This window comes from Microcebus murinus, chromosome 4, assembly GCF_040939455.1.
Source record: "Microcebus murinus isolate Inina chromosome 4, M.murinus_Inina_mat1.0, whole genome shotgun sequence".
Taxonomy (NCBI): domain Eukaryota; kingdom Metazoa; phylum Chordata; class Mammalia; order Primates; family Cheirogaleidae; genus Microcebus; species Microcebus murinus.
This window is the reverse complement of record NC_134107.1, coordinates 101,372,327-101,394,996: the sequence shown is the minus strand read 5'-3', so window position 1 is coordinate 101,394,996 and position 22,670 is coordinate 101,372,327. Positions and strand designations below refer to the sequence as shown.

General features: G+C 45.4%; 1 protein-coding gene across 1 annotated transcript in view; it reads left to right on the top strand.

The window, feature by feature from the left end:
• The first annotated feature begins 15,237 nt into the window (after positions 1–15,237).
• The window catches only part of HSPA8 (heat shock protein family A (Hsp70) member 8), a 146,741-nt gene continuing 139,308 nt past the window's right edge, over positions 15,238–22,670 (top strand). The window contains exon 1 of the mRNA XM_012789882.2: positions 15,238–15,248. The gene's annotated coding sequence lies outside the window, so the exon portion shown is untranslated. The remainder of the gene's footprint in view (positions 15,249–22,670) is intronic.

The following is a 22,670-nucleotide window of genomic DNA, read 5'->3' as shown; positions in this document are numbered from 1 at the left end:
CTGAACTACTTGCCATGACCTAAATACGAGCTCTCTGGAAACCCCATAGCTCTTCCTGCCCACAAGAAATGAAATCAGAAAAGAGAATGCAGCTGACAGAGAGACAGAGACAGAGACAGAGTGGGGGAGAGAAAGAAGGAATTAAGGAGGGGAGAGAGGGAAAGAGAGTGTCTTAGTTCATTTGGGCTGCTATAACAAAATCCATACACTGGGTGGCTTATAAACAACAGGAATTTATTTTTTGTTCTAGAGTCTGGGAAGTCCAAGATCAAGGAGCTGGCAACTTAATTCCTAGTGAGAGCTCTCTTCCTGGCTTGCAGACAGACAGCTGCCGTCTCACTGGATCCTCACATGGCAGAGACAGGGAGCTCTGGTTTCTCTTCCTCTTCTTGTAAGGACACTGATGCCCCACCCTCATGACCTCATCTAAACCTAATCTCCCCCCAAAGGCTCCATCTCCAAATGCCACCACATTAGGGGTTAGGGCTTCAACATATGAATTCTGGGGGAACACAAACATCTGGTCCATAACAAGGAGTGGGGGGAGGAAGGGAGGAAGTATAATTTTAAAACCAAAAGTAAGGAATTGAGTAGTTACCTTCTATTTTTGTATACCATCCAACTTTCTCTAGAGCTTGTAAGGAGCAGGTAATGCCACAGTGTCAGATTAATCTTCAAATTAGACATCTGGGAACAGTGGGACTCTTCTCAAGGAATTCACTAAGAATACCACAGGGCAAACTATTTGTGCCTTGATTTTTTTTTTTTTTTTTACTTTTAAGAAAGCACATGTTCTACTGCACTGTCTGATCTTCGGTCTCTTAAAATATTTCCAGAAAATCCATGTTGTTCAAACAACCACGCTCTTGTAGTGTGCCCAGGTAGACTTATTCCAAGACAAACTGAAAACTGTCTTGCTCTCCCATGGGGTGAAAGTGCATACTGTCTGTCTACTCAAGTGACTGTCACTGTGGGCAGAACCTGTCCTGTGGCCCGGAGGGAAACGCTGGGGAAAGGGCAGGCGCAGGCCTGGCCCTGGAGGAGCTGCTGGGGCCAATCACGGCTGTGACACTCACAGTTATGGCTCAGGCCATCAAGCGGGTGGAGGTGCCCTCTGCTGAGACTGGGCACACAGGGGGGTGAGCAGGTCTGGGGAGGTGGGGTGAATAATGACTCCTATTTACGTAAGTTCAGCTTGCGTGATCATTACGTGGAGAGGAGTAGGTGGTCGGATATACAGACCTGGAGCCCCGGAGAGAAATTTGGCTGGAAATGAAAACTGAAGCCGCAGGAATGAATCATCTGTGGAATGTTAAAAGAAGGCAGCCTGGGACACGGTTTATCTTTATGTGAATGATGATTAAATATACATGAACGGAAGTGTTGTGAGTTAAAGCTACAACAATGAGGGGAGTTGGCTCCAGGTTACGAAAATCTGGGTGTGTGTGTAGGGCGGGGGTGTTCCAGCTCCCCTCCCCACTCTGGGTATTTTCTGAACAATCTCTGGCTTATCAATGCCCTGCCAAATATTCTTCCCAGGAGTGAGTGCAATAGTCCACGTGCAGCATGACCAGCCCCGAGTGGACAGGAACCACCTCCTCTCTCACTTTACATGCTACGCTCCTGTGACACAGCTCAAACGCCGGGTAAGCTCTCTGGCCCCCATATCACGCTACTGACTCATACTGTGTTTACTGCCCATATTAGTTTCCGAGGGCTGCTGTAACAAGGTGCCGCAAGCTGGGTGGCTCCAAACTACAGGAGACTGGAAGTCCAAAGTCAAGTTCCCAGCAGGGCCACACTCCTCCGAATCCTGCGGGGAAGAATCCTTCCTTGCCCCTTACTAGCTGGGTGGTGGCCAGTAACCCTTGGCATTCCTTGGCTTGCAGTTGCATCATTCCAATTTCTGTCCCTGTCATCACATGGCATTCTCTCTGTGAGTCTGTGTCCTAATTTCCCGCTTGCTATGAGGACACCAGGCATGTTGGATGAGGGCCTACCCTAATGACCTCATGTTAACTCGATTACATCTGCAAAGACGCTACTTCCAAACAAGGTCTCATTCATAGGTACCAGGAATTAGAACCTGAATGTATCTGTATGGGGGACACAGTTCTGTACCCATCACTCCGCCAAATAAAAACTCCAAAGCCTTTTATCCCACTTGCCACTGCATCCTCCCTAAGCTTCAATTAGTATCTCAACTACAAGCCCCAATTTCCCTCGAGTGCAGAGAAAGCAGAAGGACCCAACACCACATGAAAGAGACGCTGCTGAAAATGACCGTGAATGCCCCAGGTCTCTCCTGCAGCAGGTTTTGCAACCTCAAAGTGAGGAACCAGAGGAAATGTGGCCGTCTACATTCACTGCTCAGCTTCCAGCTTCCCCACTTGGCTCTGCTCCTGCCGCTCTGTATCTCAGTCTCTGCCTACCTTGCTGTCCCCTCTATCTTGTCACTCTTTCTTTCACACGTGTGCCCCAACACATGCATGCTTCCACACGCTCACGCACCCTCACATGTGTCATCCTGCCCGGGTGAGTATAAATCCACATGGGACGGCGTAAGCAAGTCAGACAAGGGATAACCATCAAAGTTGGAATTTCTAACTCATAGATAGCACTCCATGTGTGACGGGAAAGTGTTGCTGCCAGCTGTCTAATGCCATGACTTCACTGGTCTCTTTTCTCAGCATCAAAAAAGGAATAGAGGCCGGGAGTGGTGGTTCAAGCCTGTAATCCTAGCACTCTGGGAGGCTGAGGTGGGTGGATCATTTGAGCTCAGGAGTTTGAGACCAGCCTGAGCAAGAGCGAGACCCCATCTCTACCAAAAATAGAAAAAATTAGCCAGGCATGGTGGTGCATGCCTGTAGTCCCAGCTACTCTGGAGGCTGAGGCAGCAGGATCGCTTGAGCCCAGGAGTTTGAGGTTGCTGTGAGGTAGGCTGATGCCACGGCACTTTAGCTTGGGCAACAGAGTGAGACTCTGTCCCTCCCAAAAAAGAAAAAGGAATAGAGTCACCAGGAGAAAAAGGCTCCTGAAAACTGGAACAAGATATCCAAGTGTTCCACAGGATCAGATTCATTATTTTTCAAAATCCTGGCTTAGATCTGAACACAAAGTAGGTTTTTTGGTTTTGTTTTCTTTTTCTTTTCTGCCCCAAATCCAGTTCAGCTGCAAGTTCCATGAGCTCTTCCTCCAAAGTGTGTCCGGGGCTCATTGACTTCTCCTCACCCCAATTGCTCCCACCCATGTCTAAGCCATCATCGCATCATACCTGGACTGCCATGAAATCTTTCCTGGTCTGTCTGTCCTGCCTCCTCTGGCTCCCACACAGTCCCTTTGACAGAGAGCAGATTAAATGCCCTTTGAATAATGTAAATGGACCATGTTAGACCCATAAAATCTTTCAGTTGTTTCCACTCACATCTAGGAGGAGAGCTGAATTTACACCATGGCCTCACGACCTTGCTAACCCCATGTCCTCCCTCTGTCCCTCTTGTTCTCTATGCTGTGACCTCAACAGCCTTCAATTAGATCCTCAGGTGCAGCAATCTTACTAATACCACAGGGTGTTCACACTTGCTTTGCTTCTGTCCAGAAGGTTCTTCCCCAGGTTAACACGTTGCTCATTCCCTGTCATTATTTAGTTCCCAGATCAAATGTCATCTACTTGGAGCAGGTTCCCCATAGCCGAAACTAAAGTAGCAACCTCCTCATCACCTTGCTTTGCTTGCTTCAAAGCACTCGCCAAAATCTAAAAGTGTTTATTTGCTTTAATATTTCTCTTTTCTTTTCACTTAAACTCCATGAAAGCATAAACCCCATCTACCCTTTTATAAATCACTGAATCTCCAAAATCCAGAACAGCACCTGACAACACATCACAATTGCTGAATGATTATTGAAGGAAGGAATAAAATGCCAAATAAAGTGTTGAGTGAAGGAATAAAAAAATTATAACAGTAGGCCTATGGTTAATAACGCTAATACGTAGGAGCCTTTATTAATCAGTAAAAAAAATATGAGTAGGCCCAAGAAAGGCTGGGTCAGAAGCTCCTAGCCAAGATCCAAAAATACATATTCTTAGCCTAGATAATAATGCTAAGACACTGTCTTTTTCCCTCTTTGTCACTGAAAATCAAGAAGGATGTTAAGGCCGGGGGCGGTGGCTCACACCTGTAATCCTAGCTCTTTGGGAGGTCGAGGTGGGAGGATGGCTCAGGGTCAGGAGTTCGAAACCAGCCTGAGCAACAGTGACACCCCGTCTCTACTAAAAATAGAAAGAAAATTAATTGGACAACTAATATATATAGAAAAAATAGCCGGGCATGGTGGCACATGCCTGTAGTCCCAGCTACTCGGGAGGCTGAGGCAGGAGGATTGCTTGAGCCCAGGAGTTTGAGGTTGCTGTGAGCTATGCTGACACCTCGGCACTCACTCGAGCCTGGGCAACAGAGTGAGACTCTGTCTCAAAAAAAAAAAAAAAAAAAAAAGAATGATGTTAAAAGCAGAAGGGAGAGGCTATTTGAGCCTGTGGATGGGATTGGAAATAGGCAAAGAGAAGAAAGGAGGAGGAAGAGGGGCTACGTGGGTCAGGTGGCACTGAGGAGGCACCGTGGTTGTCTCATTTCAGCGTGACCACAGCCAACCCCAGTGAGACACTGGGAATGTATTCAGGGAATAAAGCATATCTGCTTTCTGTCATTGTCTGGTCTCCTTCTCCTCCCCTCTTCTCTATGTGTTCTTGTTCCTGGAATAAATGAGTAGAACGAAAGTGGAACCAGGAAAGAGAAAAGTAGGAAGTTGAAATATTGTGGGAAGCTTATATAGACTCATACACATACACAACAGAATATTTATTTGGTAAGTGATAGATTATGAATATCATTTTTAAATTTTTTTCCACAACAAACATAATATTTGTATAATTTTTGAACTTAAAAAAAAAGTTATCATGGGGTGTGGCCTATGTATGTGCAGAATCTCACCAGTTGTGCCCAAGGCCCTGTATCCTGAACCCACACAGCTGCAACTGGGGAAATCTGGTAAAACCTTCAGATCTCCCAAAATCAGCACGGGGTTGATGGAAACTCAAATGGCAACAGAAGCTCAGGACTGGAGGAAGAATAGAAAGGCAAGCCACAGAAATTTCACCAACCACCCCAAGGAAGTTTGAGCTAAGTTGCAGGTTCCCATGCACCCAACAGGAGCCAGTGAGGCCAGATGCCCACAAGGGGGCGGTATCTGACCAACTGTGAGCTCTGCCCGGCTTGAGTGGCTGTGGTCCTGGAACGCAGCTATTAGGCAGACCCTCAGAGACTGACATTTCTAGCCATTGCTTAGTTTATGTGTCTGTTTTGCTATAATTTTGACCCCAAAGCACATCAAAATACTGAAAGAACTGGATGCCCATTTTCAGAAGCAGCTGCTCATAAAGATCAATGGCATTTAGTGTCAGTTCTTTGATGAGCTCCCTGCCCCCCACACAAAACTCAAAATCTTATTTCAAGGCCAGGTACGGGGGCTCACGCCTGTAATCCCAGCACTTTGGGAGGCTGAGGCACAAGGATTGCTTGAGGCCAGGAATTTGAGACCAGCCTAGGCAACACAGTGGGACTCCGTCTGTAAAAAAAAAAAAAAACTTAAATATTAGCTGGGCATGGTGGCGATTGTAGTCCCAGCTACTCAGTAGGCTAAGGCAGGAGGATCCCTTGAGCCCAGAGGTAGAGAGGCTTCAGTGAGCTATGATTGTGCCATTGCACTCTAGCCTGGGTGACCCTGTCTCAAAAAAAAAAAAAATTAAAAATTATGAAGTCTTGTTTCAAAGCCAAAAGGAAGGTGGAGCAATGTCTCTAAATAAGAAAAACATCTGAACAGAGGATACCTTCTGGTCCTAATGACATCTTGTCCCTCCCGCCCCACTCCAAAGGCAGACAGGCCTCCAATGACAAAGCCCATCTGCAAATACCAGAGCTGTGATATTAATATCACAGGCTGGGATTCGGGATCACTTCAAACCTTCAAATCTCAACAGATCAGAGGAATCAAACTCTACTCCTAAACCCCTGGTCCCAAAGACTTAGCTTGACAAGGAAAGAGAACAAATAATGTGACTGGACACAAAACTACATAATGTAATTACTCTGCCGTTACTCCTCAGCCCTTTGTTTCCTTTAGATTAACTCCCCACCACGCCCACAAACACACCCGAACTTATCTAGAGTCAGCCCGCAGATCTCAGACTTGAGTGCACATCAGAATCCCCTGGAGGGTTGTTAAACCGCAGACAGCAGGGCCCCTCCCCTGGAGTTTCTGATGCAGGAGGACTCTGGTGGAGCCTGAGAATGTACATTTCTAACAAGTTTCAGGTTATGCTGATGCTGCGCTTGAGGGACCACACTGCGAGAACCACTACAGTACTGAGAGACTTGCCTCTCCATCAACTACATTACTCTTGAGCACTAGTACGCTCAGAAACTCGTACCCACCAAAAAGAGGAAACGAAGGTTTATTGACTCTACTACATGCCGATGCTTTCTGTGCATGGTCTCCTCTTACTTAATCCCCACACATTTCTGGAATTAGGTATGGTTGCTCCCATTTTCAAGTGTGAAGACAAAGGCTCCCAGAGGTTATTTGACCAAGGTCATCCAGCTAGCAAAGTGCTCAGTCCAGGAATTGACCCTGCTTTGAAGTCCATGCTGAATATTCTACAACTCATACGGAAAGCAGATGAACTGAAATAAACAACAAAGTGCAAGCATAAGCTGTTTCTAAACAACAGTGGAAAAGCCAGCAGTGTAGGGAAGCTTCAGAGTCACAACCAGTATCAGAGGTGGATGCCAGGTGGCCCTGGTGGCCCAGGTGGCCCATGAAATCTGTAGCTCTTGGAAGAGAGGGCCAGGCTAAGCCAAGAGCTCAGCTGGCATTTCAGGGGAAGAAACTATGAGAGGTCGTAACTGCCTCACAGAACAGAGCACTATATGTTATTTAGAATTTAGAATAGCAAGTAGTTTCTATTTTTGCATTCTGAGAAGAGGTATTCATATAAAAGGGTGTTAGGGATGTTTGTTAAAAGGTTTTTTACAGATCAGAAATCCCCAGGCTGGAGGCTTTTTAAAATGATGAATCCAAAAACTGGAAAAACAAATGTGATGAAATGCTTAAATGCCTGAAAAACTGATTAACACCCCTCACAGCTTTTAAGTTTCTGCCTCAAAATGCAAGCACGTCCTTAAGCATTCCCTTTCTGTTTATTAGTCAAACAGTAAGTATTTCTGATTCTGAGGGTTTTTTTGGTGTTGTGCCTGTATTTATGTGTGGGCAGGGGAAGTTTCTAGTCAAAGTGACGCATTGTGAGGAAAGAGACCTTTTGCGTAAAATAGTCTTGATATCCAAAACAGACCCATAGTGGGTATGTCTTTGAGAACAATTACATAGATTTTAATCACCAGCACTAGCATGAAAAAAAAATCTAATTTCAACATATTAATTCAACCAATAGAGCCTCCTTTGTGCAAACAAGGCATCAGTTTAAAGAAACTTGCAATCTAGGCCGGGCATGGTGGCTCACACCTGTAATCCTAGCACTCTGGGAGGCCGAGGCAGGTGGATTGCTCGAAGTCAGGAGTTCGAAACCAGCCTGAGCAAGACCCCGTCTCTACTAAAAATAGAAAGAAATTAATTGACCAACTAAAAAATATATATACAAAAAATCAGCCGGGCATGGTGGTGCATGCCTGTAGTCCCAGCTACTTGGGAGGCTGAGGCAGGAGGATCACTTGAGCCAGGAGATTGAGGTTGCTGTGAGCTAGGCTGATGCCACGGCACTCACTCTAGCCTGGGCAACAAAGTGAGACTCTGTCTCAAAAAAAAAAAAAAAAAAAAAAAAGAAACTTGCAATTTAGTCACAGTAGTAAGATGGACATACTAATACTTATGGTAACCATGATCCAACGGGAAGGAAGTCTGGCACCAAGAACCACTTCTTTCTTCATAGTCCCTCTCACGAGTTTCTTTCTACTCCCACCCTGGCTTATTGAGGACCAGCTGCTGTCTAAACTATTCCAACTCTCCTAACGGCTCTATTGCCCCTAACTCGGATTCACCCAACACAGTACCACCAGGTTTACTTTCCTAAACCAAAGCACACGAGGTGCCCAAGCTCAAAGTCTGTGGATTTAGCTACCTGCAGAGCTGAAGTTATACTGGCTATCAATGTCCTCTGCAAGTCAGCTGCAAACCACTTTGCCTGCAAACCACTTTGCCAAAGTTACCCGCTTTGGGTCCTCTGTGTATGTAAGCTTTCAACTCTAGTCACACTGCCCCTGAGCACACTACGAACCTTCCTACTTAGAAGCCCATGCCCTGACCGTACCAACCATTTATTGTGGAACACATGCTACCTTGACACAGTATGTACTTCAATGTGTCTATCTCATGGCTTGTCACAATTCCTGAATAGTAGAAGTGTGTACTACTTGTCTGTATATCTTTGGTACTCAATATAGGCAGGGGTACACAATAGGCACTCAATAAATCCATCTGACAGTGGCTATGGCTTTAATTAAAGATATCAAGTCTTGTTTACAATAATCCACACTTGAGTCCATACAAGATAAACCTGAATGCACAGAGTCATGTCAGAATCTCTTGGAGTGACGTCAAATACAGTCAAGAGTTGAGACACTGGTAGACTTTCCACGTGGATGCATCTGTTGTTCTTTCATAGGGTAATTTCTCTGGTCCTTCCAAAGTAAATGTTAAGTTTCGCATGACAATATCTCAACAGGGTAGGCAGCCTTTCAGTGTACTGATATTTATTCCTTAGGTTAGGAAGACTGGGCCTTCTACATTGGGGACCAAGCTGGGAATCATGGGAGCTTCTTGGCAGTAGAATTACCTGAAACAGCTTACCCAACTGTGTGTGTGAAAAGTCTTCTTAGGACTCTGCTAGACTCTTCAGACTAATGAGCAGTTTTCCAATACAGACCTCAACTTAAACATGCCTTTTGATTATGAGGTGCATCTCTCTTATTCTGTCTTTTGATCTATCATGCAGTTTGGGCCAATGGGCTGCCTTCTTCTGGACAAAGGTAAAGTAAGACAGTTACTTGCCTCTGATCTATAAACATAATTTTGGGATATTGTTTAGGATGGATAACAATAAAATAGCAGAATGCATATCGTTTGTAAAATGCTTCTCTCCTTCCTTTCCCTCACCACCACCTACACCACTCCTTCACCAAAATCACTTATTATTCACTCGGTTCTGTTCAGGAAAATGATTATGTTTTATTAAGTCTGACTCATAATAACAACAGAGCACCATGACAAAGTGCATTGGCATGTCCCACCTCCGAACACCTCTCACCAACCCCCCAGAACAACAGCTGCCTATAGAAAATGCATGATTTATTTAAGAGCTGATGAGCCAGACAAAACCTCAGCTGGTAATCAGTGCTTTTGCCTAGAATTGATTTCCAACTTGGCAAATTCGGAGCATCCCTATCATGCCGGGTTTCTGGCATACAAAATAGCGGAATGGTTCAGGGCAGAGGAATTGCTCAGAACTGCTGACTCTGAACAGTGGGTGGAGGGAAAAGGTTCGCAGGAATCTTCAGTATTTTAAATTTCGTATTCCTGATTTAGATCATTTTAGATTGAAATTTCAGTATTTTTATATTTCAGGGTTTTCTTATTTAGAAGTCTTCCTTTGACATAAGTGTTTCTCCAGTCGTTGCAGGCAAACCTCACCGGCCTGAGTGTAATGAGTGGCGCCAAGACTCGGCCCTCTTCTGCTACCCACTCCTTCCGGTGCCTCAGCATGTGTACTTTCCAAATTAGGAGCTTCCAAATATGCTGAAACACCCTCAGTGCTGCCCTCCGCACCCAGCCTACTGCTTCCAGCCCAAACCCTTATCCAGACGATCAAGCTCCCACCTCACGTCCTCATGTCCCCTCGGTGCCTGTCAATCCCAATTAGTCTACCCTATCCCAGGTTCTGATCGCTTTTGACAGTTCCTACGAAGCAAACAAGCAATTATTGACCACCTATTGTGCAGCAGACAGAACACCAGATATTTTCACATGTTGTCCATGGACACGACAGTGTCAGATCCTCTGTGACTCGGAAGTTTCAAGACTTCCCACCCCATAGCGTCCCCGCGCCTGGCGCAGCTTCCCTGCTCCATTTCACCTCCACAAAGTCTGCCCGTGCTCGAGGCCCAGAATAGCTCTGCCTCCTCCCCAAACCTCCTCCTGCTCTTTAGAGACATCTCCCTCCTTGGAATTTGTAGCACTTACTGACATTTAAGTACTATACATGATGTCTTGAATTATTTATGTACTTCGTGTGTGTGTGTGTGTGTGTGTGTGTGTGTGTGTGTGTAGTATTTCTCCCACTAGACCGGAAGCTCCTTAGATCAGGAATCATGAATTGCCAGTGGTGTTACTTAGTAGGATGCACAGAGTAGGTGTGGAATAATTATCCATTAAGGAAGATGGTACTACTGGATGTGTCAAATGCCGCACTTGCTGCACTCTGTCTCCTGCAAGTGAACTAACTCAGGAAAATGAGTTAGCTAGCTCAAGAAAACGCAGGCAGATGCTTAACAAACAAATGGAGTCTTTTGGAAAGGATACAGGGAAAGAGGCAAGGTTTGCAGAGGTCTTGGAGGCTTGTGCTATCTGTAGTGATGATTACAAAGGGTAAAGAACAAAAAGACATCCACAGTTGTTACCAAATGCTACATGGAGATTTGGGCAATAGCAATGTGGCCATAAGATTGGTTTAGTCCTCTCAGGAAAGTGTCCGTGATAAATATCCATCTTTTAGAACGTCAATGACTTGCCTATAAATGCATTTTTAGCACCTATTCTGCACAGGTCACCAGTGGGGCTACAAAGCAGTGTTACTCAGGGCCTGCTCAGAAAAGGATCTACAAGTCAGGCCTGGTTAGTACTTGGATGGGAGACTGCCTGGGAAGACTGGGTGCTGTAGGCTTAAAAAAAAGAAAAAGCAAAAAGCAGGGGGTCTACAACTTCATCGGCAAAGAGAACAAATACCTGCAGAGCAAAAATGCCAGGATATATGTGCCAGCTGCCCAAATGAGAGTCGATGCCCTTTGTGCTCAGAGGAGGGGAGACTCTGTAAGAACCATGTTGGGAAATCTTCACAGAGATGATAGAACTAGAACTGCACCTTGAATTAAGGGCAAGACTTAGAGCAGGCGTCCTCAAACTATGGCCCACCAAGGACATTTATCTAGCCCGCCGGGTGTTTTTGCCACCACTGCCTGTCCTGGTTAGCAGCCGACTCATCCTGGGCCCACAGTGCGCATGTGTGGAATGTGTACCACACGCTCCAATGGCCCTCCAACAGTCTGAGGGACAGTGAACTGGCCCCCTGTTTAAAAAGTTTGAGGACCCCTGACTTAGAAAATGAGTTACGGAAAGAAAACTCCAAGCAAATGAGCTTTGAGCATTGGCAGGCACCCAAATCCCTAGGGAAGGCCACATGCACATGCAGAAATAACACCCCATGCCAGGCTGCTTACATTATGATCCAAGATAATACCTACCTAATTCCACTGCCTCTTATAACTTTGCACCGGTGCAAAACAAAATAGCCGAACCAGACAAATTTGTGAGCTCCCAGTTTGTGACAGCTGATAGGAATCAAGTGCTATGTGTCCAGGTTGGTGCCAGGAATTATGGAGGAAACAAGATAAATTTAAGACATGGGCCCTTTCACTCAGAAAGCTAAATACCTACTTTGAAAGCAAGACAAACTCATATGGAAGTGTTTAAATACACTTTCAAAACTAGTATCATCAGTGCTATATTATATTTCTTCTGTGTAACACAAAAGTGTTTTAGAGACTAAAAATATTAGCATGAACACAGGTGTTTAGTGGCGGTAATGGCACAGGAAACTTCCTGAGATGACCCATCAAAATGCAGCTCCAACTGTAGTTCAGACTGGGTCTGCCTCACTTTCTAGCTTGGCAATCCAGCTCCCACCAGACACCTGGAAGCTTCTGAGTGTTGCAGAAGTGTCCAGTTCTAATCTGAAACCTCTAGGAAGGAGAACAATGTCAAGGCCAACCAAGTCATCTGAGGTCACAGCCGGGACCCGGGAGAAGCTGGTGACGCCATTCTCCTGCCGGATTCCGTTTCTGCTGAGCCCCACCGAGCGAGAGACATCCAGTCACTGTGCAAGATACTAAAAGCGGTAGACATAGTCACACTGTGAGGGGCGTTGCGACTCACAGAACTGAGTCAGTGTATTATTCATGAGCCATCTTCTCATTTTTCCTGGTTATAAAACCCACAAAAACCAGTCTCCGGCAGAAGCAGCTGTTTTATGCTGCCATTTAAAAATCTGTCTGAAATTGTACAAGTGTCTTATTTTAACAGTTCCCGAAATGTTACAGAAACACCCAATTCAGCTCTTGAGCTCGCTAAAAACTCCTTCCCACACGGTTCTTGTCATTATCTCTGTGATCTATAGGAATCCAAGAGCCGGGTAACACCTCTTGATGAGTCAGGTGTGGGAAAAAAAGATGTATAGGACGCGTTCGCCTGGGAGCGTGGTGACTCCCTGGTGGCGTCACCTCTGGAGAAGGAAATAAATCTGTTCTAATGACGGAAGGGAAAGCAGAACCAGCCACAGAAGCAAAACAAATTCAACTGCCGAGGAGTCCACTGGCCAGTGCCATGTGTGGTTCTCTTACCATGTTAGGAGAAGCAAGGAGTACAATGTCTCTTGAATACATAAGGGCTCTGCAGATACTTGTTAAATGAATAAATTAATGAATGAAGTCACAGTTCACTACACACTAGGTGCCAGATTGAAATGGTGAAAGAGGAGCCCGTAATAACAAAAGCTGCCATTACAGGATTGCTATGTGCCGGTCACTCTTCCAAGCACTTTTCCTGCATTACCTCGTTTTGCCCTCACCAGCCTCTGGATCACGTCCTATTGCTCTCCCCATTGCACAGAGAAACAGAGACAGGAATTCACTTGCTCGGCTTGACCTAGTAAGAGGCAAAGGCAGGATCTGAAAGGAGGCATTCCCGCTCCAGAAGCCAAGCTCTAACTCCAGGCTCTACAGCCAGGTTTACAAAATATTCAGGACACACACGGAGAAAGCAAACTACATATTCGTTCTTTTTTTTTATGGTGCCTGCCCTCAGGGTGACTTGGGGTCTGGGGCAAGACACCAACAGTTGTGCGGTGATTGTGGCACAGGGTGAAGAACGCTGCGAGAGACACCAGCCTGAGATCCAACAGGAGGACACAGAAGGTCAGACAAAGCTTCCTGGGAGAGGTGGTGGTTGAGTGACTTTTGAAGCGTAAGTGCAAACTGGCATTGGAGAAGAAGGCTATGGTAGATTTCTGGATGATGACAGTCCAATCACCCTTGTCATGCCAGCTAACAGCCCACCTACCAACAGACGTAAGAGTAAACCCATGCAGGGCAGCCACGTCCCAGACCAAACTTCCAGTTGACTGCAGAGACCTGAGTGAGCTCAGGCAAGGGCAGCAAAGCCTGGCCCAGAGTAGCAAACTGCCCAGCTGACTCTAGACTTATGAGTAAGAGTTTATTCTGTATGTCACTGAGGCTCTGTGGTTGGTTATTAGACATCAGCATTATCATAATCGAGGTTGGCAGGTCCTCTTTTATAAGGCTAAAAACAGTGTGGTACGAACTGCACTGGGATCCTTATACACTATGCTTGCTTTAGAAAAGAATGTAGGATTCTTCAATGGGTTCAGGACAGGGTTTCTCAAGCTAGGCATTTGGGGCCAGATCTTTCTTGTTGTGGGGGACTGTTCTGTGCAAGGTAGGATGTTTTGCAGCACCCAAGGCCTCTCCCTACTAGATGCCAATAGCATCCCTAATTGTGACAATCAAAAATGACTCCAGACATTGACAAATGTCCTCTAGGGAACAAAATTGACCCCAGTTGAGAACCACTGGTCTAGAAACCAATGCAAAGGATTTTAGTTACTGAATACCCCAAACCTTCCCCAACCAGGCAGTTTTTTCTATAAGATAGTTCTGGTGGTGGACCAGGCTCAGCCCCTGTGCGAGCACAAGTGTCTTCTGCAGGAACATGTGGGACTGGAGTGGCCAGAGCCAGGTGGGGCTCAATGGGGGGCCTCTGTGAGCTGCCCCAGCTCCTGCTAAAGCTTGCTCTGGGTGGGGCTGGAGCTGGCTCAGCACACTGTGTGTAGTCCATACCATGAAGTTCAAAAGAAAAGAGAAAACTAACATGCAGAAAAGAGGCAGGAATCACAGGCCACCAAGTAGATCAGGCTGCTTGTTTCCAAGGGTTTCTTCCAGTTTCCCTCCTACTTAAACTCTTGCCACCCCATTTCATTGTTTTCCATTTCTAGACTGTTATTTAATAAAAGAGCATCACATTTCCATACACACCTGAATGTTCTATGTGAGGGTTCCATTCAATTCTCCTATTTTATCAGAGAGTGTCTTTTGGGGCTAAGAAAGATGGTTAATATTTCTCTTTTTCCTAAGCGAAAGTTTAAATCAGCATTTCTGATCACAATTGCGCTTCCCAGGAGCTCATTTCACGTCATGAGAGAATGCCAGATCCAGGTCTTAGAATAACTTGTCTTTTCTTAACACTAGACGGCATAATCAGCCCATTCACTGGTTCCGGCAGATGGAAGAGAAGGAAAGAAAGTTATGCCTTTGCTGTCTTCTGACTCACCCACTGGCCCACACATTTCATTGATAAGCATATTTGAGTCTTGTGTCCTTTGAGACCTTAAACACATTGCTTAACTTCTCTAAGCTTTAGTTTTCCCCTAATTTAAAAAAAACAAAACAAACAAAAAAAAACTTTTACTTTTCCTGCTTTACAGGAAAAACTGATAGGTTCAACCACAAATATGTGTTTCACAAATTTGTGAAAACTAAACAGGACATCCATTAAGAAAAAGAAGGACAAATCAAAGTTGATGCTATCTTGAATTCTAAATTCTCGGCATCTCACAGGCAGCTCTGTTTTCCTAATTTATTTAGTTTCCCGGTGGAACTGTGCCCAGTCATGCATTTTAGGAGCACTTCAGGAAAAAAAGCTGAAGTCATAGATTCTTAGTGCTGGACACAACCAGTACTTATGAAAATGAACTATTAATTCACTTTCTCTGTAATTCAATTGTTATTTTTCCTGCAGGGGTTTGTGGTGATGGTTCAGCTTTGTGAGTACATGGGTGGATTAGGGTGGAGAACTGGGAAAAAGGTTTGAGAGTTCAGGTGAGGTTTCCCCTAAGGTTGTTTTGGGAATTCACATCAAATCTAGATGTTGGATATGATAAATTAGTCATAGGTTTCAACAAGTATGAATCTGTTTGGTAGAGTAAGAAATGCAAAGATAGTCTCCACTGGCCAGCAGCAGAGAATGTTCCAGAATGCACCGTCTTACTCAAGTTTAGCTGCAAGGCTGGGGGAGGCAACCCCAATGTGGACCCTGACTCTGCCTTTCCAGTAGGTCCAGCAGGTGAGTGCTCAAGGGCGCTTGGCAGCCTGTCAGACCCACATCCCAACAAAAGGTTATGGATGTTAAACTTGGAAAGAAGAGATGAAGCTTACACCCTCGCCCCTACGATGCTCACAATCCAATACCTTGCCTCTTTGTCTCAGCAAACCTAACAAGCACATTGCCAAGAGAAATGACAATTTCCATATACATCGTGCCTTGCAGAACTCACAATACTTTTTCATAAATTACCTTATTTGATCCTCAAAGCCCTGTAACATACGTAGAAAAGTGACTGCAACTCAAATTTTTAAAATGAAAAACTGGCAGCACAATTCACTATTGGAAGCTCATGGAAACAACCCAAGTGCCCGTCAATTCAGGAGTGGATAATTAAAATTTGGTATATGCTCACAATGGAATATTACTCAATTCTAAGAAACAACAGTGAGCTAGCACCGTTTATGCTATCCTGGATTAAGTTTAAGCCCGTAATCCTAAGTGAGGGGACATAAGATCAGGAAAATGGGCTGCACATCTACTCGCCATCAAATTGGTACTGACGGATTAAAACTATGCAGCTCAATTGGTGGTAGTATTCACCAGGGATTGGGGGTGGGGGAGCCCCACATCCTAGGGATGTGGCGAGCATTGTGTGTGGGGGAAGGGAATACTTCTAACCCTTCATAGGAAGAAGCAATGATATACAATGTAACCAAAATGTCCAAAAAAACCAAAAAACTTTTATCTGGTGGTGGGCAGGTGGGAGGGGGTAGGAGGGGAAGGGTACACACACACCTGGGGGTTGGACACGCTTGAAGCTCTGGGAGGGGAGGGGGAAGGAGAGGAGGGGTGGCAGGGACAATATATGTAACCCTAACAATATTCATATCTCCATAATATAATGAAATAAAAGGAAAAAAAATAAAACAGAGAGGTAGTAATAAGTAGTGTAAAATAATATTTTCTAAAAGGAAACACCAGATATTAAAGAGTCTTAAAAATCCAAAAATAAATAAATAAATGAATGAAGAAACTGAGGCAAAGACCTGGCTCATGGCCAGGTACAGTGGCTCACTTATGCAATCCTAGCACTCTGGGAGGCCAAGGCGGGAAGATCACTCGAGCTCAAGAGTTCCAGACCAGCCTGAGCAAGAGCAAGACCCCATCTTTACTAAAAATAGAAAAATTAGCCAGTAGGTCATGGCATGCACCTCCCAGCTACTTGGAAGGCTGAGGCAGAAGGATCTCTTGAGGCCAGGAGTTTGAGGGTGCTGTGAGCATTTTCCCAGGCAACAGAGCAAGACTCTGTCTCAAAAAGAAACAACACAACACAACACACACACACACACACACACATACACACAAAACCTAGCTCATGATTGCAGGATGAACATGCGGAGTATCAGGGCTGGAATCCGGCTTTTCTGACTATAGATCTCAAACTCTTCCATGCACATTTGCTCCTCCGAGCAGACCTGGAACACTTGGAAACACCGCCTCCGGGGTGATGTTTCCCGGCCCTCGGCCACCGGTACCAATACCACCTTCTCCTCACTGGCATTCCCAATCCAGCCTGGAGGCTCGCGGCATCCACCGCCGAGATCTTCTCAGAAACTCAATGAAACAGGCGAGGTCACAAGGTTCCTTCATGGTGATGGCGGGAAGCCTTGGTTCCTTTTAGTCTCTCACCTGTTTCTTCCGTCATTGGTGAACACGAGGTAAACAATACTCACAGCAGTTAACAAATCCTAGCTGATGAAAACGTGCAGAGCGTCGGACAGGTTTGCTGCGTGCGGCCATGGGAGGCGGGGCCGTTGGCGGCGCCCAGCCGGGGTGACTGGGGCTGACGGCCAGCCCGCGGGTCCTCTCGGCCTCCCTCCGCCGGCTGCGACCGCCTGTGCGTGCGAAGGGCGCCCTGTCGCGACTCCCCGCGTCCGCCCGTGCGCCTCGGGCCACACCCGCCGGGAGGGGGCGCCCTCCGCGAGTCCACACAGAGGGGCCCCGGCCGGCGGCGGCCCAACATCACATTTCCCAGAACCCTAGTGGGTAGATGGCACTATCCTCGTCATTTTGCAGGTGACATAAGCAAAGCTTAAAGCGGTTTAAATGGTTTGACCAAGGCCTCATCGTTGGTAAATAAAAGGGCCACTTGCAGAATCCCGTGAGGGCGACCCAGGTAATTACTGTGGTACGTCAGGACTATTCCCACACAGGCAGGGTGCAGTAGTCAGGGAGTCTCAGAAATTCAGGAAAGCCACCTCAAGATAATCATTAGGAAAAAAAAAAAAACTATTTAACGCTTTATGTGTACACATCTGAGCCAACTTCCTCAGGCACCGATTTCAAAGGTGATAGGAGTTCACACTTTATCACTCCTGTTGCCCAAGAGAACTAGGGAAACAAAACTAGTGCAGTTTGTCATGTAATAAGGAGTTTTGACTTAAGATTTTATATTAAAAATCCAAAGGATGTGAAGAGATGGAACAAAGACCGCCTTCTCCACGCTGAAGAGTGGATGAGGGCAGGAACACCCCACCCTTCCCTCCAGACCTGCTGGTCCCCTTCCTCCCATCTCCATAATTAAATACTCTTCCTCCTCAGCTGTTGTCACAGTAACAGCTTGGGTCATGAGGCTGTCACTTTACAATCTGCTCAGGGAGCTGCTTGTAATTCTCACTCCAAGGCATAGTGACAGCTCATTTAGAATCAATCAAACATTTATTAATAGAGAAGGAACCAAGGGGCACAATCTCCTGATTGAAATTCTCTGGTTCCGTGGCAAGGGCAAGGGCAGAGAGGAAAATAATTCACAGTTAGGGGGCCGGGAGACGCAGTGTGCAGGGAAGGAGTCCCCTTCGTGGAAGCCGGACGGACTGCAGGGTCAAAGCCTGACTCTGCTGCTTTTTATCCATGTGTTCCAGGCAAGAAATGAAACCCGCTGAGTTTCAATTTCTTGTAAGAGGTTGTTGTGAGGCCTAAAGATAATAAAAGTAAAAGGCCTGACCCCCAGGAAGGACTTTGTAACTAGCTACTATTATAAATGAGAGAGTTGTAAAGATAGTGTCCTAGTCAGCTCAGTCACTGTAACACAATACCTTAGCCCAGGTGGCTTAAACAACAGAAATTTATTTTTCGCAGTTCTGGAGGCTGGGAAGTCCAAGATCAACGTGTTGGCAGATTTGGCATCTGATAAGGTCACTCTTTGTAGCTAGCAGACAGCTGTCTTCTTTTTGTCTCTTTGCACAACAGAAAGACTGGTGTCTCTTCTTTTAAGGGCACTAGTCCCATCATGAGGGCACTAGCCTCAAAACCAGTTACTTTCCCAAAGCCCTCACCTCCTAATGCCATCACACAGGGGGTTAGGATTTCAACATGTGAATTTTGAGGGGACACAAACATTCAGTTTACAGCAGTTGGAAAGTGGAGTGAAACAAACAAAAAAAATCATGATTTAAGTTTGCCTACTGTAATAAAATGGGATTATTTAGCCTAGAAATCACTTGCAAGCAGAAGTATGTTTAAGCACAGAGGATATCAGTGATACAAGTAGAAAACAGGGGAGGGGGGCGGGTATATACATACATAATGAGTGAGATGTGCACCATCTAGGGGATGGTCATGATGGAGACTCAGACTTTTGGGGGGAGGGGGGGAAATGGGCATTTATTGAAACCTTAAAATCTGTACCCCCATAATATGCCGAAATAAAAAAAAAAAGAAAAAAAAAAGAAAACAGGACAAGGCAGAGTGGTGAAGCGCTGTAAGGAGGAACTCATGATGGTGAGCTTGTTTTTTTGTTGTGTTTTTTATCAGACACATGACTAGGGGAATGTCTTGCAATATCTTCCCTGTTGTTCTTTCACCCGTTGTGTGATTTCATCTCTATGGCATAGGTGGTCCTGTTAGAAACCCAACAGTAGCTTGTACAATGCCTGGTATATACCAAGCCATTGTAAACTGGTAGTTGAATAAATAAATGAATCCATTCAAAGGAAATTAATTCAATGGACCTAATAATCCCATAAGAACACTTAGACTTTATGAAAAAGGAGAAACTGGTACTAACATCCAGTGACTTCCCTCTGTGTCCTAGTTTCTTACATCTAAATGTGTTAAATATTCTTCCTGGCAAAAGCATTTGGAAAAAAAAAAAACAAAAAAAACACTGAAATGTCCAGATGGATCTGACATGGGTGACAATCCCCAGAAGTGAAAAACTCAAAGATTGATGAATAGACCTCCTCCATCCAGACTGAGCCAGCAGAGTCTCATCCAACATTTTTCCATTTGAATTGTTTACAGTCAAAAAAATGAAACTGACTGGAGTCCTATTCCAGCGCCCTGGTCTCCTCTCGGCCAGCTGAAATGGCTGGGGAGGCCCGGGCAGGCGCCTTGGGCAGTTCGCGGCCACTGTGAGCACATGCGCCTCTCGCTGTGGTCTGCCTCACGTTTTTTCTTATCTCCAGCATCTTCTTTGTTCTACCTTTCCTCCCTCTTTCCCTATTTCTTCATTTTCCTTTTCCTTCTCATCTTTCCTTGCCAGGGCTCAGAGATCGTTATGTGACATCAGTGTTACTCAGAGTTAAAGAACTGCTGCTTTTGGGCTAAAATAAAGTTTCCTTGTCACCCTGGTCCCCTGAGGACTCCAGCTGTAGGTCCACATTCTAGATCTGACATGACTAATCCATTAAACTCCACCGTTGTGAGAGCCATAAATCCCTACATGAGTTTCCCTCCTCTCAAAATCTATCCTAAATCATCTTGTCCTCCTCTAGCCTTACCCACGATGACTCCAATCTCTCTCCTCTAAGACCTTTATCATGGAGTCAGCATTACAGAGCACGTGAGCTGCTTGCGTCATAGCATCTGTTCAGAATGATTGCAACGACGCCTGCTTCAAAGTCCATCTCCGAAACGTGTACCCATCTTTTCAGAGTTGTAGTTGCTGGCGACTTTCTCCACAACTTGCCTGGTAGCTTCTTGGCTGGCTCTGGTGGCTGACACCTGTAATTCCAACACTTTGGGAGGCCAGTGGGGAAGGATTACTTTAGGCCTTTAGTTCAAGACCAGCCTGGGCAACATAGCAAGACCCCATCTCTATTTAAAAAAATAAAAGAAAGAAAGAAATGTAGCTTCTGAAATCCGTCACTCCTCTGCTCAAAACCTCCAGTGACTTCCCATTTTTCACAGGATAAAGTCCAAATGCCCTGCCGGTCACAGGTATAAACCTGGCCCCAATTTATCTTTTCAGCTACATCTTCTTTCAGATAAACCTTGCTACTTTCCAGCGCCTCAACATTCTTTGCACTTCCCGGCCCCTTTGTCTTTGTTCTCCTTCACTTACTTCACCATTCCCTTTTCCCATCGCTACCTGCCAAATCTGGGAACCCTCTTTCTAGGCCCTATTTAAATATTCCTCCTGGGCTGGGTGTAGTGGCCCACACTTGTAATCCCAGCACTTTGGGAAGAGGATTACTTGAGGCTAGGGGTTTGAGACCAGGCTGGACAACTAAGGGAGACTTCATCTCTACAAAAAAAAAAAAAAAAAATACTCCTCCCCAGGAATCCTGCCCTGGTCACCCTAAGATGAAATAAGTACATTTTTCTCTCTTGTCCTATCTCTCTGATATACTGCCCCATGTGACAGACAGCAGCGTTGAGCACCTGCTATGCAGGACTGCTCTAGGGAACCCACTCCTATTACCTTCATTCCTCACAATAATCCCATTTTACAGATGAAGTACCAGGGATCCTGCCCCAGGTCACACAGCTGGTAAAAAAGGGAACTGGGACTACACCAGGTGTGCTGGCCCCCAAATTTCTTTCCATGACTTTAGGCCATCATAAAAGAGATAAGGCCTGGGCACTCTTCTCATTTGGATTCATTCACTCAAAAACATGCATATGTGTAGAAGAAGCACCAGGCAGGATGCTGAGCACCACGTGGGGGAGATAGACAAATAACCCAGGGCTTAGGTAAGAACAAAGGCAGCAAATATGGACTACATTTTTCAACATCTATGTATTTCATCTGTGAGATTGTAAACTTTTTGTGTATATATACACATGCATATATATATAGGTATAAGTGTGTGCATATATATCCCACAATTCAGTTTTGCTGTATGGGTAAATGTATTTTCTCCTTGTTTTTACAAAAATACTTTTTCTAAGAAAATGGACATAAGCCTATATAGAGATGTTCCTTGTGCTTTCAGATGTCATCTTCCTTGAGACCATCTAATTCTTCCCTTCTTTTTAAAAGTAAGGCATCTGCTCAGAGTCACACAACAATACAGGGGCAGAGTGTCTTAGTCCATTTGTGCTACTACAACAAAATACCTGAGACTGGGTAACTTACAAAGAACAGAAATTTATTTCTCACGGTTCTGGAGGCCGGGAAGTCCAAGATCAAAGAGCTAGGATTTGGTCTGATGAGGGCCTTCTTGCTGCAGAAGAGCAAGCTAACTGAAAGCTGCCTGAAGGCTTCTTTTATAAGGACCTTAATCCGATTAAGGAAGGAGGAGCCCTCATGCCCTAATCACCTCTTACAGGCCCCACCTCCTAATACTATCACATTGGCAGCACCTGAATTTTGAAGGGTCCACATTTGAACGATAGCACAGAGTCAAGATGAGAAGGCAGGTCTTAGACCTGCTGGGATTATTTTCTACTTGCCCACACTGTATGTAAAGACCTGAGTCCCTTTGCTGCTGCCACGCTCAGGCATTTTATGTTCTTTCTTTCCTCATGTCAGTTGCCAACATTCAATTCTAGACTGTTTCCAGACTGAGGTCTTTGAGTCTCACTCAGGTCAGCAGAGTTGCAGTGAGAAATTTCAAATTTGACACTTGCCAGTTCTCATTGAGCTAAGGGTGGGAAATGTCCCTTGTCTCATGCATTTTTAATGTCACAGTCAGTCTAGCAGAAGACATCACCTCCAAGTGAAGTCATTCAGAACAAGGGCTTTGTCATTTTAGTGCCATTCAAACTGAGGTGTATCACAGGGCCACTCTCTTGGGACAGAGGAGAAAGGCCAGTCCCACACATACATACCTTCCCTTTCCTGCCCCAGGGTGGTCAGGCAAATACCCTGGATGCCAAGGCCCTTGACAGAGTTTCCTGGGGCTCAACCCCAAGAACACCACCTTGCA